Genomic DNA, 16,783 nt, shown 5'->3' on the forward strand with positions numbered 1-16,783 from the left:
AAAACCCTATGCCCAACTGACTGTCACAGATACAGTAAGCACAAGCTCATAGTAACTGTATTGTGATTGCACTAGACCACTGACATAAATGAAGAATCATATCTGTAACATCCCTGAGCTGGGTGTCCTAACTGACCTTACCGTCAGTTTTTATACACTATCTGAAACCACACTAATAAGAACACATTGGCTTTATTAAGCTGTCATGCAGTTCTGTAGTATGTTACATGATATTTGCCATACCTAACGACATCATGTGCACTTGGAAATAATAACAAAGACCTCCCATGGCCATTCTATGGTTGTCCTGACAACCTGACCCCTATTCTATCAGAGTCTATAAAAATGTCTTGTTATTTGCTACTATCCAACAGAAACACTCATATAACTGATGCATTTGGGAACTGATGTAGCTAAAGATGTATGTGGGTCAATACAGCGCAACAGTCCTGCCCAATTTTTCAGTCGTCTGTTCTGTAAGTATTATTCCCATTATATATTTATTAGGGGTTTTCATAATATCTTTCATAAACAAGTTTTAAGCCTTGATAACAATGTCTGAGTTAAGTAAAAACATTACAATCATTGTTTTTTTGTCAATTTTTTTAATATGTTTTTGCTTCAAATCAAAGGCAAAAGGCTGTGTACTTGACGTCTATGATGAGGTCATAAAATATGTACAAGTATTGATTTTAGGTTGTTGATTATGAGTATAGTTCACAAAATGTTTACATTTTCTCAAGTAGTTTAAGAGTGTAGAAAAAAACAACTTGGCATGGGTTGTTTGCTATGATCCTCTGATTGGTGGACTGTCCATGTAAATGGGAGGGTGCAAATGGTTTTTAAGGTGAATATTATATGGAGGTTTTAATGAGTAAAACGTACCTCCTTAACCTAAAACTTTAACCTAAACCTAACCAATAGTGATCTAAAATAAAAGACACAAGTACTCATGCCCATTCCTAATAGATAATCAATAACCCTCTGATCCAGTTAATAATGGAATCATCTGATATGACACATTCACATTTGGACTTGTGTAAGAGTGTGAAGACTTCATTAGATCCTTAAATCCTTGGCACAGGATGCCTGTGAGGTAGACACAAAACAGGCATCCTTACCCTTAACCAACACCTAGTTTCCAAAATCAAAATGAGAAATGAAAAGCACATTTTCTGAAGCAACCACATCATCTTGTGTCCCTTCTTTGACACTGTCATCTCACGTGTCAGCTTCCATGCCTGTCTGGTCATGAACCACGGTCTTCCAAGAGCAAAATCCAACACTCTATGAGGTGAGCTAACAAAGAAGCTAATCACACTGGATTAAGTGTGTAAATGTAGGTGAGTCAGTAATACAAGCATTCAAATGTATCGTTTTTCAAATGATGCGTTAGAGTAAAAGTGTTTCGATATAATAGCATAGCAGTTTGTGAGTAACCGTTAAAAAAAAAGTATTTATAAAGTTATAATCAGCGGTTGTAGTTGTGATTTGTGTGAAAGTAAATAAAAACACAGTTGTTATAGCACCTTTTGTGTTAATTTCACCAGGAAACTGCAGCTAAACATGGAACACAGCATGTAAAAGTCTGTTTGCACAAATGTAGTTGTAGTAACATTCATAATATGAGACTAGATTGGAAAAAAATTATGCAATTTTCTACATCTGGAACTAGACTATTGCACTCTATTACGGTATCTCTGAATGAAATGATTCCCTATTTAATGTTTTCGTCATTGTTTAGGAATGACAGGGAGATTCAGGGCTTGCTGGCTGTTGTAACCCGCACACACAAACACAAGACGAGACAGTCACAATGTCGGAGAAAACTGCTTTATTCCAACAAAGGCAGGCAACAGTACAAACAGGGCAAATTCCACGCTCGTTTTGCTCCTACGAGCTCTCATGCTCGTTAGCAGGTCTCCCTCCTCGGGAGGGAGCGTGATGTCGGAGCTGGGGAATCAGAATAGAATGGAGGTGCAAATCCGGGAGAGAGTGGTCAACGAGAGCGTAGGGGGTCAAAGCCGGGGTAATAAGAATAAGAATAACAAGACGGGACTAGTGGGGAGCAAAAGACAGGGGAACAAGGGGAGCTGGCAAGCTAAGAGGAGGACAAGAGGAGTTCAAAACTAGACGAGACTAGCGGGGGGCAAAGACACGGGAAACTAAATACAATAACCAACCGGTGTGAAACGAATGTGCTGTGATATAAATAGGGGAACTAACGAGCGGTGCAGGTGTAATGAATAAAGGGGTGATAAGACGAGTACTGGTGAAACTAATGATCTAGTGATTGGGACGAGTGCGGGTGAAACTAATACTGGTGATAGGAGAGCGGGCATGCGAGCCCGAGGAGGGAGACCTGCTAACGAGCATGAGAGCTCGTAGGAGCAAAACGAGCGTGGAAGCTCGAGGGAGCAAAACGAGCGTGCGAGCTCGAGGGAGCGGAACGAGCGTGCGAGCTCGAGGGGGGCGGAACGAGCGTGGAAGCTCGAGGGGGCGGAGCGAGGGAGCGGGGTTCGTGACAGCTGTCTGAGATCCCAAGGGATTTAAGGATCTAATGAAGTCTTCATACTCTTGCACAAGTCCAAATGTGAATGTGTCATATCAGATGATTCCATTATTAATTGGATCAGAGGGTTATTGATTATCTATTAGGAATGGACATGAGTACTCGGGTACTCAGATGGGGCAGGAATGATCGATCATGAAAATGATGATCGATGGTGATCATGCATGATTTGACTTTTCACTTAATTCGAACAATTACCTGACAACTAAAAACAAACGTGTCAAAGAGGGAGCTTATTTTTAATTTTGAGATCGTTTACGTTGTGATTTTGAGGGGTACATTGATTGTCAGAGATGTCTCATAGCAACCAAACTGACATGCGATGCTGCAATGCTATCCTTACGATAATCAAAAGAGAGTGTTATTAACCGTGTTTCTCTGCAAAATGTTTGTTAAACACGTTCTATTATAATTTAATGTAAGAACTTTGACTCGTTAATGGATATTATTTAATAAAAGTTCATATTTGTCACTGACTGTAAACCTCCCTGCCCCTGGGTGCTGAAATGTTTGCATGACATAACACACACCTACATCTCGACAAAATGAGAGTTGAAGATTTCCGCATGAGTTTCCAAGTTAGAAGTCTGACATAATGTGTAATTGCGCTGCACTTTCCCCAGTTGAAAGGTGGAAATTTAGACTCATCGAGTTGAATGGAACACTTCATGAATCATCACAGCAACAACAATACGGAGCATCACGGCTTTCCCCACTGGAGCGAACATCTGTGGAGACACCCACACACACATGGTGTGTGGCAGTGGACTCAATGCTCTGAAACAGCGCATATACAGCAGGCGAATGTTTCAAACAGCTAGATAGAGTGCAGCCAAATGGAACAGAATGCAGTGTCTTCAAAACTGAACTCAACTTAACACGCATGCATATAAAAAAAACCGCAATGGTTTTTGTGTCTCCTGTTAAGCCAACCGCGATTTGAATATAGACGGTTCAGAGACTCACTAAAAAAACTGGTGCGCACTTACTAAGATTATTATGGTAACCTGAAGGAAGAACAGACAGACGTGTGTTGTGCACACTCTTTCATTGAATCTTCACATAATGACAAAATATGATGCATTATATATTGATTATGCAATGATTTTAACATTTTGTAACAGCTTATTTAATAACAGCCTATACTAATGAATAGACGATACACTGGAACAATAATATGCAGCCAAAGTTGTTTGTCAGACATGTTATTATATATACAGCTATGTACATAGCTAGCTAGCCCTCGAGAACTCGAGTAGACAAAATGACCAAAATGCCCATCTTTATTTTCTATTAGGCTAACATAACTGATAGTAACCTTTTAAAAAACTATTTAGCCATATGGTTTTTAATAAATATACAGAATTTCATGTGGGACAGTGTTTGGTAACTATTTAAAATTTTTACTAAAATGTAAATATATTTCTCTTTCATTAAGAAAGCAACATGGAAATAACCAATTTTAATTTAATGACATACTGTCAAGTCACTCACAATACAGCTTTGCTACATTGTAAGTGTGTCTTCAGCTAGTTACACAAATACCCGCTAGTGCTCTCGTAGGCTAGTTAATGGTTACCATTTTCAGCTAATGTGTACCATCCAATCTCCAGCTGTTTTTACTTTGAGACCTCAAACATCTGTCATTCGATGACTTCTAATGGCTTTCAGCCAACAGAACAAGTCCCGAAAGAGTTCAATGGATCTATAGGGTCTGTACTGTCGCTTTAAAGAGAAGTCTTCTGTTAAAAGATTACCTGCTTTCAGCTATAAACAATACTTAAATCAAACAAAATAACATTAAAGGGATGTCAACCCTATTTCAACATCACGTTTATTATGTACTGTACAATGTCACACCTATGTCAACACATGTGATTACAGAATTGCTCTGATGTCTGTGTATTGTTGGAATGCTAACAATGAAACAATGTCACAGACTGACTTCTATGTGCCTTTAAAAGAAAGCAACATCCACAGCATCAAACATCCATCTATTTGCATAAAAATAAATATCTCACAATGACAGTCAATTGGAGGCTATTCTCGTTTAATTCATTATACTTCATAAATCTGGACTCTGTAGTATTTTAAGGAATATTCCGGTTTAAATACAAGTGAAGCTCAATCGACACCATTTGTGGCATAATGTTGATTGCGTTCTTGTCTTTAAAAAAAAAAAGCAAACCCTTTGAAGACCCTCCAAAAATTGGCCCCATTCACTTCCATATTAAGGTAAGTACCTTACCGTATTCTTATTTTTGTAATAATTTTTTTTATTTAAAAGGAGGGACGAGTTAATTTTTTAACATGATGCCACAAATGCTGTCGACTGAGCAAAACCTACAGTATATTGAACCATGTATATTCCTTAAATGTGCACTCAGTAAATTTTTCATGAATTCATTAAGACATGAATTGTAATTTTGCAATGTATTTAGGAAATCATGACCAATCACATTAAAAAAAGCTGTTTTATTGTACATGGAGAGGGTCTGCACATGAGGGCTGCCATGTTAGAATCACATGACCAGCCGAATAGTAATCGCTTAATCTCAGTAACCATCCTGTTATTTGACACTTTTCATTTAAATAGAAGTGACCCGTCTCAGCTAAATAGTCTCTGTTCAGATGCCTGTGCAGGTGCAGGACTGCTGGCTTCACAGAGCCAGTGGGCACCCTAGGGGTGGAGGGCACCATGTGTGCCCTGCTCAAAGTCACCGTGAGACATAGCACAGCTACAGAGAGAAGCACACAGCCAATGGAAGACTGTGCTTGATAAGAGCACCCCATGACTTTAACTTAAATGCATTTTATTGCATGTTATGCATGTATAACAAAATATTCAACATTCTAAACCATCCTTAGAACAGATGCTTTCCATTGAGTATCATAGGGTGCCATACTTTGAAACTGCAAGAATAAGGATGCAAATGTGTAATGCACTACAACCTGCAAAGCTTTGATGTTGCACATCAAAAACACCATCATAAAAGTCAACCAGGTCATTGTTGGAAAGGCAGAGGTGAGCGCAAATATAGATCAATCAGAACATGAGAGGCTGAAACAGCACTTAGGGTGAGGGTGTGGCTATTGCAAATAAAAGTACAGACAATATCACACATTTAAGCATGTTGTCGGACATTCTAGTTACTGAAGCACTTAAATTCTCAGTGCATCAGACAGGAAGGGCTTAATAAGGAAACAGCAGTGAGTCATGCAGTGAGACGCGTGGTCTATTTCATGTTCTTCATAATGAAATTAAGCTAAAATCCCTGCTGTGTCTCATGAAAATGATGTCTAACAGTGGCAGAAAGCAGGCCAAGAACAATTACTGTATCTATCGTTTGCAGTGATTAGGCTATACTTCTATTCTGTTTAAGGCTAGTTGACATTAAATACTTTTGAAAGGTTGTCCTGTGGTGTGACATGCTATAATCAATCAAAATGATTTTAATCAGCAGTTTGGTCATTGTTTTTAGGGTAATTGACAAACATTTTATAAAAAGGTGATAAAAAAAAATCTAATTTAAAACACACCAGTCAAGTTTGTAGAAATGCAATCTTTGTGTCCAATTTGGTTTCATAATTAAAAAAATAAAATATTTAGCATAATTATTATTATTTTCTATTTTCTCAGGGTTACACCACATGACCTTAACCAAATGTGCCTTTTTAGACGTGTCAAAATATTGAACATTATATTTCAGTTTTTGGTTTGAAAAATGACTACCTATAAGTTGGTTACACACCATACTTTTATTTTATATATTCATATTTGAAAACAAAATTGTTTCACTTTTTAAAAATATATTAATAAAAATTATTCTGCACCATTATTCATGCAAACATTTATTTTTTTCAAAAATGTCTGTTTTTAATCACTTTTTTTTACTGTTTCACGACAGTTTTACAACATGACATTTTTGGCTTTAAAGGGATAGCCTAGTTCACCCAAAAATGAAAATGATCTCATTTTTTGGAAATGTATAGTTTTTTAGGAAAATATCTCAACTTCTGTTTTTTTGTCAATGCAAATTAATGGTGGCTAGAACTTTAAAGCTCCAAAAAGCCCATAAAGTCAACAAAACAGTAATCCATACAACTCCAATTGTTAAATACATGTCTTCAGATATTCTTCAGAAAGAAAGGCTTGCACATATGGGATGGCATGAGGGTGAGTAAATGATTACTCGTAAATGAATTTTCATTTTTGGGTGAACTATGCCCCAGAAAAAAAAAACAAATATCAAAATGACTCAGAAATTGAAAACATAACATGTTAATCACATAAGATGTGTATTCAAGTAATTGTTTTGTGTGGATTGCATTTTTTAAGTATTTTTGAATAAATTAATAGATCTGGATAAAACAATGACCTCATATTAATTGAGAGACTACATGAAACAACTCTAAAAATGTAAACTGTCACACCCTGCAGGACCATTTCAAATTAGCTAGTGAAGAGTTAATGGCGAATAAGGCCTTTAAACATTTACATTGAAAATTAGCACCCCCTAGATGTAATGGGGTAAAAATATTTATATGACATTACAAGTTCTTCACGTAGCTCCTTTCCTAAAAAATTAGACCAATTTTTTGCAATTAGTCCACAGGATGTGTGAATGGTCTGCTATTAAATTTGAGTGTGTAAAATTGTGGTCGGCTGCCCAAAAATGCATCAGAGTTTAAGGGGTTAAAATCTTAATTCTGAATACAATAAAGTCCATGGACATGTTATGCATCATCAACTACGGTTAAACTCCAGATCTACCAGATCTAAAGTGTCTAATAAGGCCTCTTTAGTGATCACTATGTGAGTTATTCTTGTACTGGAGGGCAAAAAAATCTATATAGATGCAGCTAGTAATCCATCCTTCTTGTTTTAGTCCAGCCTGCAATCCCTAACTATCATTTGTCTTGACTCAGCTGAACCTTCATGAAGAGCACTTTAGGGCTTTAACAATCTTCCATTAGTGTTCCAATCAAACAAACACAAGGCCCTGGAACTGTCTCCCAAAACATACTGCTCTACAATAAAAACCAAACAGTCCAACTGACCCCACTGTTTCGCTCTTTCTCTCTTTCTTGCCATCTTTAAGATTGAAACTCTCTCACACTGCCCTGCCCCCTCCAGATAAAGCTGCTAAAAACTAGCATAGCTAAAACTAGCACCTCTGGAAACAAAAGTCAGAGAAGTAAAAGGTGAAGCATCCCATTGCAGTGTGGGAAACCTGAGAGTAGGTGAATCTGAGCCATGGAGGTGGGGAAAGAGGGGAATACTTTTGGGAGGAATTAAATTATGTATGTCAGGCCAATCCAATAGCGTCTGGCTGCAGACGACTTGCACTCTCAGACTTGCACGCTTATACATTTGGGCTTGTGCCAATTTAAGGTTTCCTTTTAGTGGCAGAAGGGGCTGAGATGATGGCACGTATCTCTAATGCTGTTTTAATTGCAGACTCAGTGTGAGTATCCACAGGATTGTTCCATAACTAACATGTTGCCAAGTATAAGGATTTCTACAAAAATTCACCATATGGCAGTAAACATCTGTATAGGTAGTGAAGGGCTTAGCAGGTAAAACCTCTTAAGGTGTCTACACAGCATATAGAGTTCAGTTAACACTAGCCCAATTACAAATGATGGCATCACTTTTACCTGGTAACCACAATGTAATCTTAAAAAGCAGATAAATGGTTGAAATATCAGCATCTAGTGGTGTGTTATTGTCATTGCAACTTAAAGGGAACAGGGGAACTATTGTATAAGCGAATTGTAGTCGTGAAAGTGGGCTTGAGTATCCAAATAGTACAACCAATTACCAAACTTTTTAGTACTAATACATCTGCGTTGTCACATGCATTACTGTCATATTGCATTTTGTAAATGACAGCTCTAATCTAGCTTCATTCAACCTTTTGTTGCATACTCATTTTTGTGCACCATAACTTTTACTAGTTTAACTACACATAGTACTTTTTGCTGAGACTAAGAGAAATAAATCAAATATTTATTTAGATATTGTTAGCATTGAAATGTATTTATGACTCTTTGGAAATTCCTAATCACAATAGTCAAACTTTCTGGTTTCCAACAGTTATGATTAGACAGATCATATTGCAGCTAACTGCTGAGAAAGAGATCTATGCAGTACCTGTGTGAATGATTGGAACACAATACGACAAAGACTGCTGAATGGGGGGATAACATGTCCATCTCTGGATCATTCAGACCATGATCCAACTCAGTGGGAATATGGGCTCAGGCCAAGTCACTTGGACACAGATATGATCTGATGTAAGCAGCTTTGCATCTTTAATTCATGATGGGGAAAATGAGTTAGGTTAGTGGGCTAATTCAGCAGCTCTGAGGTTCCCAGGCTCAAGTCAAAGATTAAAAATTGAAACCTTGTCTCAGTAGGTCCGCAGCTTGCATATATACAGTGATACAGTCAAAGATCAGGAGGAATTATTGATTGTTCACAGCCAAAATGACGGAGTCCCAGACCCATGTAAAATATGACAAACACTCTAAATCAGAATAGTATTTCCTTACAGACAGACAGACAATCTGTATGACTCCAGTGGTTAAATACATGTCTTCAGAAGAGATATGATAGATGTGGGTGAGAAACTGAAAAATATTTAAGTCCTTTTTTTACTATAATTCTCCACTTTCACATTCTGAAAGTGAAATTGGAGATTTATAATAAAAATGATTGAAATATTGATCTGTTTCTCACCCAAAGTGATTGCATCACTTCAGAACTCATACATTAAACCACTGGAGTCGTATGGATTACTTGTAGCCTTTATGTGATTTTTGGAGCTTCAAAGTTCTGGTCACCATTCACTTGCATTTTATGGATCTACTGAGCTGAGATATTCTTGTGAAATATTTGTTTGTGTTCAGCAGAAGAAAGAAAGTCACACATTTGGGATGGCATGGAAGTGAGTAAATGATGAGAGAATTGTCACTCGGGCCTACATCATCTTCTTCATCCTATCCGTTACAACCCTAATTTAAAAAACATTTAAATCAATATTTATGTTTGATGACTATTTATGATTATGATGACTTGAGAAATTATCATAACTTGCTCTCTGAACCCTAAATGTGAAAGTTATTTTACATATACACAGGCCAAGCCACACATCCTAAGAAAGACAGAGAGTACTGTAAATAATATTACAATGCAAACTTTACCAACCAAAAGTGACATGTATGTTTCCCCCTGTCAAGAAACGCAGCACAAAATGTTGTTCCTGTTTGCACAATATCCTTGAGCTAAAACAATACGAATACGTGCAAAAGAAACGCACTGGATGGGCCGATGACAGTGTCTCTCCATAGAGCATCCTAGCCCAACATGCGGCTGCATCATGGGCCTCAACAACTAACTTGACAGCCTTACATTGCCCGAGTGTATTAATCTAGATGTAACAACTCGTGACTTTAAATAAAGCAGTGATTACATATATATAGGCCTATATGTGTGCAGTTACTTGAGATTTTGCACGGATCTTCATAAAACAGATACTGTCATCATTTGCGCAGAGCAGCAGAAATAAAACCGCATCCCTCAGAGATGCGCAGAGGATGAAGCGCGCGGGATGACCGTTGATTACGCGACGCGTGTTTACTGAAGCAGCACTCGTATTACTGAAAGCGCAAATCTTTTTTTCTTTTTTTTTTTATCAGTGCGCCGGTTTTACCTCATCTGCAACCAGGCCAATTGCTTGTAATTCGCATTAAACGTGACGCCGCTATAGTGATAACATTTAATCTCTTACCTGTGTAGCTGCTGGTTTGGCCACATATGATCAGGACTGATTCTCCCACACGCGCTGTGCATTGAGTAGTTATTGGGTATTGCGGTAGAAGGCGGGTAATATCCTCCCTTACTTCGCTCTGAATGTCTGCGACCGTTTAAGCAGAGCGCGCACCCGCTACCCACGCTCGCTCCTGTGTTCGTACAGAAGTGTGATCCGGGATAGGGCGCGCCTCCGGTTACAGCTGGACAGGTGTTCTTGAAGCGCGCGATCATCTGCATTCATGCAGCACCTTAATTAGCTAATTAAGCATTAATTAAATTGATTCATAGGCCTACATCTATGAATAATATAATAAGTATATTATTATTGTAAATCATGATATTATTTAAATTAAATGCAATTTTATTAATCCTAAAATTGATCAAATGATAAATAATAATGATATAAAAATAATTAATCCATAATATAATTCAACTTATTGTTTTAGTTGTTAAAAAAATATTTACATAAAAAATATGAAGTATTAAATGTATTTTTTAAATAATAATTTTAACCCTTAAATGCATACTTTGGGTCCTGGGACCTCATTTAACCCCATGTACCTCATCATCCTCTTTACTATTCCTCAATCTATCTCTTATAATCGGAGTAAAAAAATAACTAAAAGAAAATAAAAAATTGCAAAATAAAATTAAATAAATAATAATAATAATATTTTTGTAATAGTTATGTACCAAAAGTGTAAAGGTCATTAGAGACACTTTTTTATTATTTGCACATTTATTATTTCATATCTATATAAGTTTACTATTACAGAATATTTCCTTGTTTATTAAAAGTGAAATAACTATATTCACACAAAATAAATACTATATCACGTTGATTTTTTTTGTGCATCAATGGTGAATTATCAGTATTCCATATGCATGTACACATACATATTATTCATGATATTTCTTACTCAAGGTGGGGTTGTTGTTTCAGTGATTGACTTGATTTACATTTGACATTGCTATTTGATGAAAAAACAACATTGAAGTAAACTATAGCAAGTGTAACACATAAACAGTATGAAATGACTATTGTCATTTAGGTGTCCTATTGAAAATATGTACATTGTGCATTTATTAGGACTCAATAACTGCCTGAGAAAACTGCCTGAAGCGCTGTGAATACCTTCCGGATGCACTGAATGTACAGATTGACTATTTCACATTCATTGCTCTCTAAAAACTCTCTCTTGAGTACAGACAGCTGACAAGGAATTACTTTCCACTATTGAGGTAGTTTTAAAGTAATAAGTCACCCAAAAATGAAAATTCTGTCTTCGTTTATTCACACTTGTATCATTCCAAACCTATTTGTTTCTTCTTCTTCTGTAGAGCACAAAAGGAGAAGATTGGCTGAATGGACACACATCTTTCTTGTTTTCATTCATTGAAATTGAATGAGGTCTGAGGCCGTCAGTCCCTAACATTCTGCATATAATTGCAAGAAAGTGAAGTCAAACAGGTTTGCAACAAGATGAAAGTGAATAAACGATAACAGAAATGTCTTTTTTGGGTGAACTGTAGCTAGAGGATTAGGAGAGATTGGAGCCGCTTTCTGACAGGTGCCTCATAATTACACTTGAAGAATTTAAGAATTACTGATAAATCACCACTAGAGCAAAATTTTGTTCATATTGTCAAAAAAAAGTTTAAAGTGTGTAAAACAAAATTTCACTGATTAACCCTGCACTCAAATGTTTTTTAATATATATATTTAATTCACGCATTTCAGTTCTATGAAATTACATTTGCCATTTTTAGACAATTGTAATTAATAAAACATTTTTATTTTATTAATTTTCTTTTATAAAGATTACTCAGTTCAATTTGATGGAATTGTGTTTTGAAATTGAAATGCATAAATCTTCAAATAAATAACTACTGTCGTGCATAAGTAGGCCCAGAGCAATACTACTGAAAATAAATGCAGACAGTTTTCTCTGGAAAGTTTACAGTTTACCTATGAACAAATCAACTGAAGCTAGAAAATCTAATCTTGTATGCAACCTGCAGTTTTGTTCCAGACTCCCCAGCCTTCCAAAAGTCAGTCCTGCATACTAAACTTTAAAGACAAAGGGCTGCAGCGCTATTCACACATTACATAGAAATATGCCAGGCGCCGGAAACTTAAGCTGTGATGTTTGGAATACAAAGTAAATCTAGATGTCATGGTTTGCACTTGGTTAATGCCAAGGTTATAATCTGTACAGGTCAAACTTCACTGCAGTGTGTACTTGAATAAAGGGCATGAATAAAATATCTAAAGTTTCTAGTTTCAAGCATTGTTGCAGGTCAGTGTTACATTTATGAAATGTCTGTCGCAAGATTGTAGATTCCATAGCCAAAAGTAAACCACAAATAAAGTCACTTTACTGCCACTTTAGTTTTGTTATTTTATTTAGTTCCTTTGTTTTTTTTTCCATTTTCCCATAAGCTACTTTACACATGCACAAACAGTGCACACATGCACAAAAATTGTCCAAAGCCTTATTTTATTATATTTAGATTGATTCTAAATGGGATTGTTTTTATTTTAATACTTCACATTATACAGAGAGATCCTACATATAGGCCTATACATTTTTTTAGGCATTGACAAATTATTGAGTAAACACTTTATTATGCAAATCTGTAAAGAGAAACTTTTGATCAACTGCCTCTTTCGTTCAGAATTGTTATTATTATTTTTACTCAGAAACTTTACTTAACATTAAACAATTTAATCAAAATGTGTCTTGAGACTTGTATCCTATGGGGTTTTAAGTGTCCATCCTTTTAGCATTGATTAGTAGGCAAGAGGACTTGTAATTCTGTTGTGGACAATCATGGACAATACTCTTTTGCCTCCAGAGCCCTGGTGCTAGTTCTCTCCAGCTCTGCAGAGAATCTACATTCTGAACATTTTTACATTCTTCTCCTCTTAAAGCTTCTGTGGCTCCCTCTAGTGGGTATTTGCAATCTTACATCCTGGGTAACTCATTCGTTTGGAAGCCGGTTTCTGCCACAGTTGATTAAAAAATCAGAGGTGGGTAGTAACGAGCTACATTTACTCAGTTACATTTACTTGAGTAACTTTTTTGAAGGAAATTACTTTTATGAGTATGTTTTATAGTGGGTAATTTTCACTCTTACTCAAGTAAATTTCTGTTGAAATTGTTTCACTACGTCATAATGGATAGTGTTCCTGTCGTTACATTACTGATTTTAATTTAACAAGTGTTAATAAATGCGTAATTTATTGAGATTTTAAATGTGACTCTTACACAGAGGAACTTCACTCAAGTGGTGTTCAACACAACAGCAGAATGCGTGCAAGACAAACTTTTCTTCACTTCATTCAATGCCTTAATTTTTCACCAAGACAAGGATATATATACATGCAGCTCCAACTTAAGAAAACACTGTGAGGTATGTTTTAGAGATTGTGACAATGTGGGCTTGTCTGTGTCATGGTGAGACTCATTCATTTTCAGTGAGAATCTATAACTGTGGGCACTTATGACCTCAGTTTCTAAGTTTGCATTTTTATATCAGCACTGCAACATATCAGTGCCTACTGTAACCTACTTAAGTCATTGTAAACATCCGCATTTAGTTCAAATGTTTTGCCCTGCCTATCGAGATTGTGAGAATTTCTGCATGTGCAAGGTTGCCACATGCAGAGCGTTTGCCAGATGAGGGCGACTTTGTCTTAAGGACAGTACGTTTCCAAACACAGAGATAAGGTGCAATTTACTCTCAGTGTACAGAACTAATTATCTATATTATTTTGACCCTGATAATGCTGGAACTACACTGAACTAAATTCATGCAGGATGTAAAAAGTTGTGAAATAATGACAGAAGGCATGAATAAAGTACGATCTTGCTTCAATGTATAATTAAACATTATATATAATTTGGGACTGTGTGACATTGTTCACATTTTTCCACTGTAATAATTGCTAGAAAAAGGTTTCCAAAATTCTCTTCTAACAGACAGATTCGTCCCAATTTAAGAAGCCTCCTTAAAGTGATAATTCAGTCTTTAATCAATATCATAATTTCCCCACCCTCATGTTCTTCCAACCCTGTGAAACTTTCTGCATTCTGTGAGATGTTAGACAGAATGTTAGGGACTGACACTCTCAGTCACCATTCCCTTTCAAAATATGGATGGTGAAAAACATACAGTGAAAATAAATTATGATTAAGGCTAACATTCTGTCTAACATCTTATAGGAATATTTTTTTCCAAAATTGAAAATTCTCACATCATTTACTCACCCTCATGCCATCCCAGGTGTATGTTTTATTTTCTTCTGCTGGACACAAAGATTTTTAGAAGCATATTTCAGCTCTGATGGTTCATAGAATGCAAGTGACTGCCACTAAAACTTTGAAGCTCAGAAAGCACATAAATGCAGCATCAAAGGAATTCAAATGACAATGGTTCAATCTATGTCTTCACAAGAGATATGATAAGTGTGGTTGAGAAACAGATCAATATTTAAACTTTTTTACTAATAAATCACCAATTTCACATTCTTCTTGTGTTTTTGGTGATTCAATTCCTTGTGCATATTGCCACTTACTGGGCAGGGAGGAGATTTAATAGTAAAAAAAAAAAAGGACTTTATATATATTATAGTTATAGATATTTATGTTTCTCTTCCACATCTATCATATTGCTTCTGAAAATCACTTTTCTAAAAATGTTCATTTGTGTTCTGCAGAAGAAAGAGTCATACATATCTGGGATGGCATGAGGGTGAGACATTTTAATTTTTTTGTTGAAATATCCCTTTAATTTGATGCATGGAAGAAATAAGTCATATAGGTTTGGAACAACATGGTGGTGAATGATGACAATTTCATTTTTTTTACAAAGATATTAATAGTATTATTATTAATATTAATCATTCTGTAATGCATGATAAATGTGTATCATGTACTGGAATATAGGAGATTAAATATCCATTACATTAAGTGTGAAAGTAACTAGTTACTCACTACTTGAGGATTCTTTTTATTAGATACTTTCTTACTCTTACGCAAGTAATTTTTTACATAATTACTTTTACATCTACTCGAGTAATTATTATTTTAAGATAATTGTACTTTTACTTGAGTAAAGTTTTTGGATACTCTACCCACCTCTGTGTACAGTAAGCCATAATAATGAGAAACAGTTACTATTTAGTCATTATAATGAGATTTCATATTATTGAAACATATAGAAACGTTCTCAGTATCACAAAATAAAAAGTAACTTTCTTGTGATATAGACTTAGTATGTCATAGGCTACTATTGAGAAACTTTTCATAATTGTGAGAAACTTATTTATAATCATGTTGGCTTGACAATCCAACATACTGTTATTCTACAGACTTGATTTATGGTTTTTCCAAAATCCCTAAACCAAGAGCAAAATTATGAATAGTAATTCCTTCTAGAGCTTTCAAGCTAACTCCACCAAATTTGGAACAGACCTGTTCTGACTCAGGTTGCCATGTCTTTTACTGATCTGATCAGATTTATGGTTTTCATGGGAGTAACCAGTCCTGCTCGACCAGCTCTGAGCGGGATTCGAACCGGAACTCCAGCATGGGGGGGTAGGCTTGCTAACAAGGTGGCTAAAGGCTACAGCCCCTAGTGTCAGTCACTAGTGCACCTCTTGAAACCTTACTCTTCCTACCAGCTGGCTATCATTACATAGGGGTGGGCAATATACTGGTATAATGATAAACAGGTCAATATTTTGATTATTATTAGAGCGAGATCACTCATGTTACTCTCGATATCCCGGCACAAACTACAAAACTTACAAATTAAAGTGCAAAGGAGGAAGTCAAATATCTCAAATGGCAAGAGTGCCTGACATTCTACCCACCACTGACGAGGAAAACAGCTAAAACAATCTGTCATGCCGCTATAATTAAGTGTCATTCAGGTTTTGTAAACTATGCATCCTCACCTTTAACAAAATTTTGTTCACATATAAGGAGAAACATCTACAATGTTTGCCTTCAGATATTCAGATATTCTCTATAGAGAAAATTAAGAGCCTAATGAAGCACTTATTTTCGTTTTTACTTAGGCTATGTATTATTTCCTTGGTAGAAGATGTCTGGTTTCTTGAGGAAAGTTTACTATAATAAGAAGAATTCTTGTCAACAACAACAGACTGAAATGCGGTATAATGTGATGTGGTATAATGTGAAATTTAGCATTATGGTAAGGTTGATTTAAAACCAAATAAACATTTTTTTTTTTACTTTGACTATGTTTGTCAAGTTCAAAATAAAGAGAAAATTATATCAAATTAAGTAGTTTTCATTTATAATGTATTTCATTCACTGACTGGAATTATTAAAAATAGGCATCACAATGATTTTTTAACA

General features: G+C 35.9%; 1 protein-coding gene across 1 annotated transcript in view; it reads right to left on the reverse strand.

Moving 5' to 3' along the window:
* The window catches only part of LOC127626151 (neurofascin-like), a 106,296-nt gene extending 95,806 nt beyond the window's left edge, over window positions 1-10,490 (reverse strand). The window contains exon 1 of the mRNA XM_052101733.1: window positions 10,369-10,490. The gene's annotated coding sequence lies outside the window, so the exon portion shown is untranslated. The remainder of the gene's footprint in view (window positions 1-10,368) is intronic.
* Window positions 10,491-16,783: the final 6,293 nt, after the last annotated feature.

This window comes from Xyrauchen texanus, chromosome 32 (assembly GCF_025860055.1).
Source record: "Xyrauchen texanus isolate HMW12.3.18 chromosome 32, RBS_HiC_50CHRs, whole genome shotgun sequence".
Taxonomy (NCBI): domain Eukaryota; kingdom Metazoa; phylum Chordata; class Actinopteri; order Cypriniformes; family Catostomidae; genus Xyrauchen; species Xyrauchen texanus.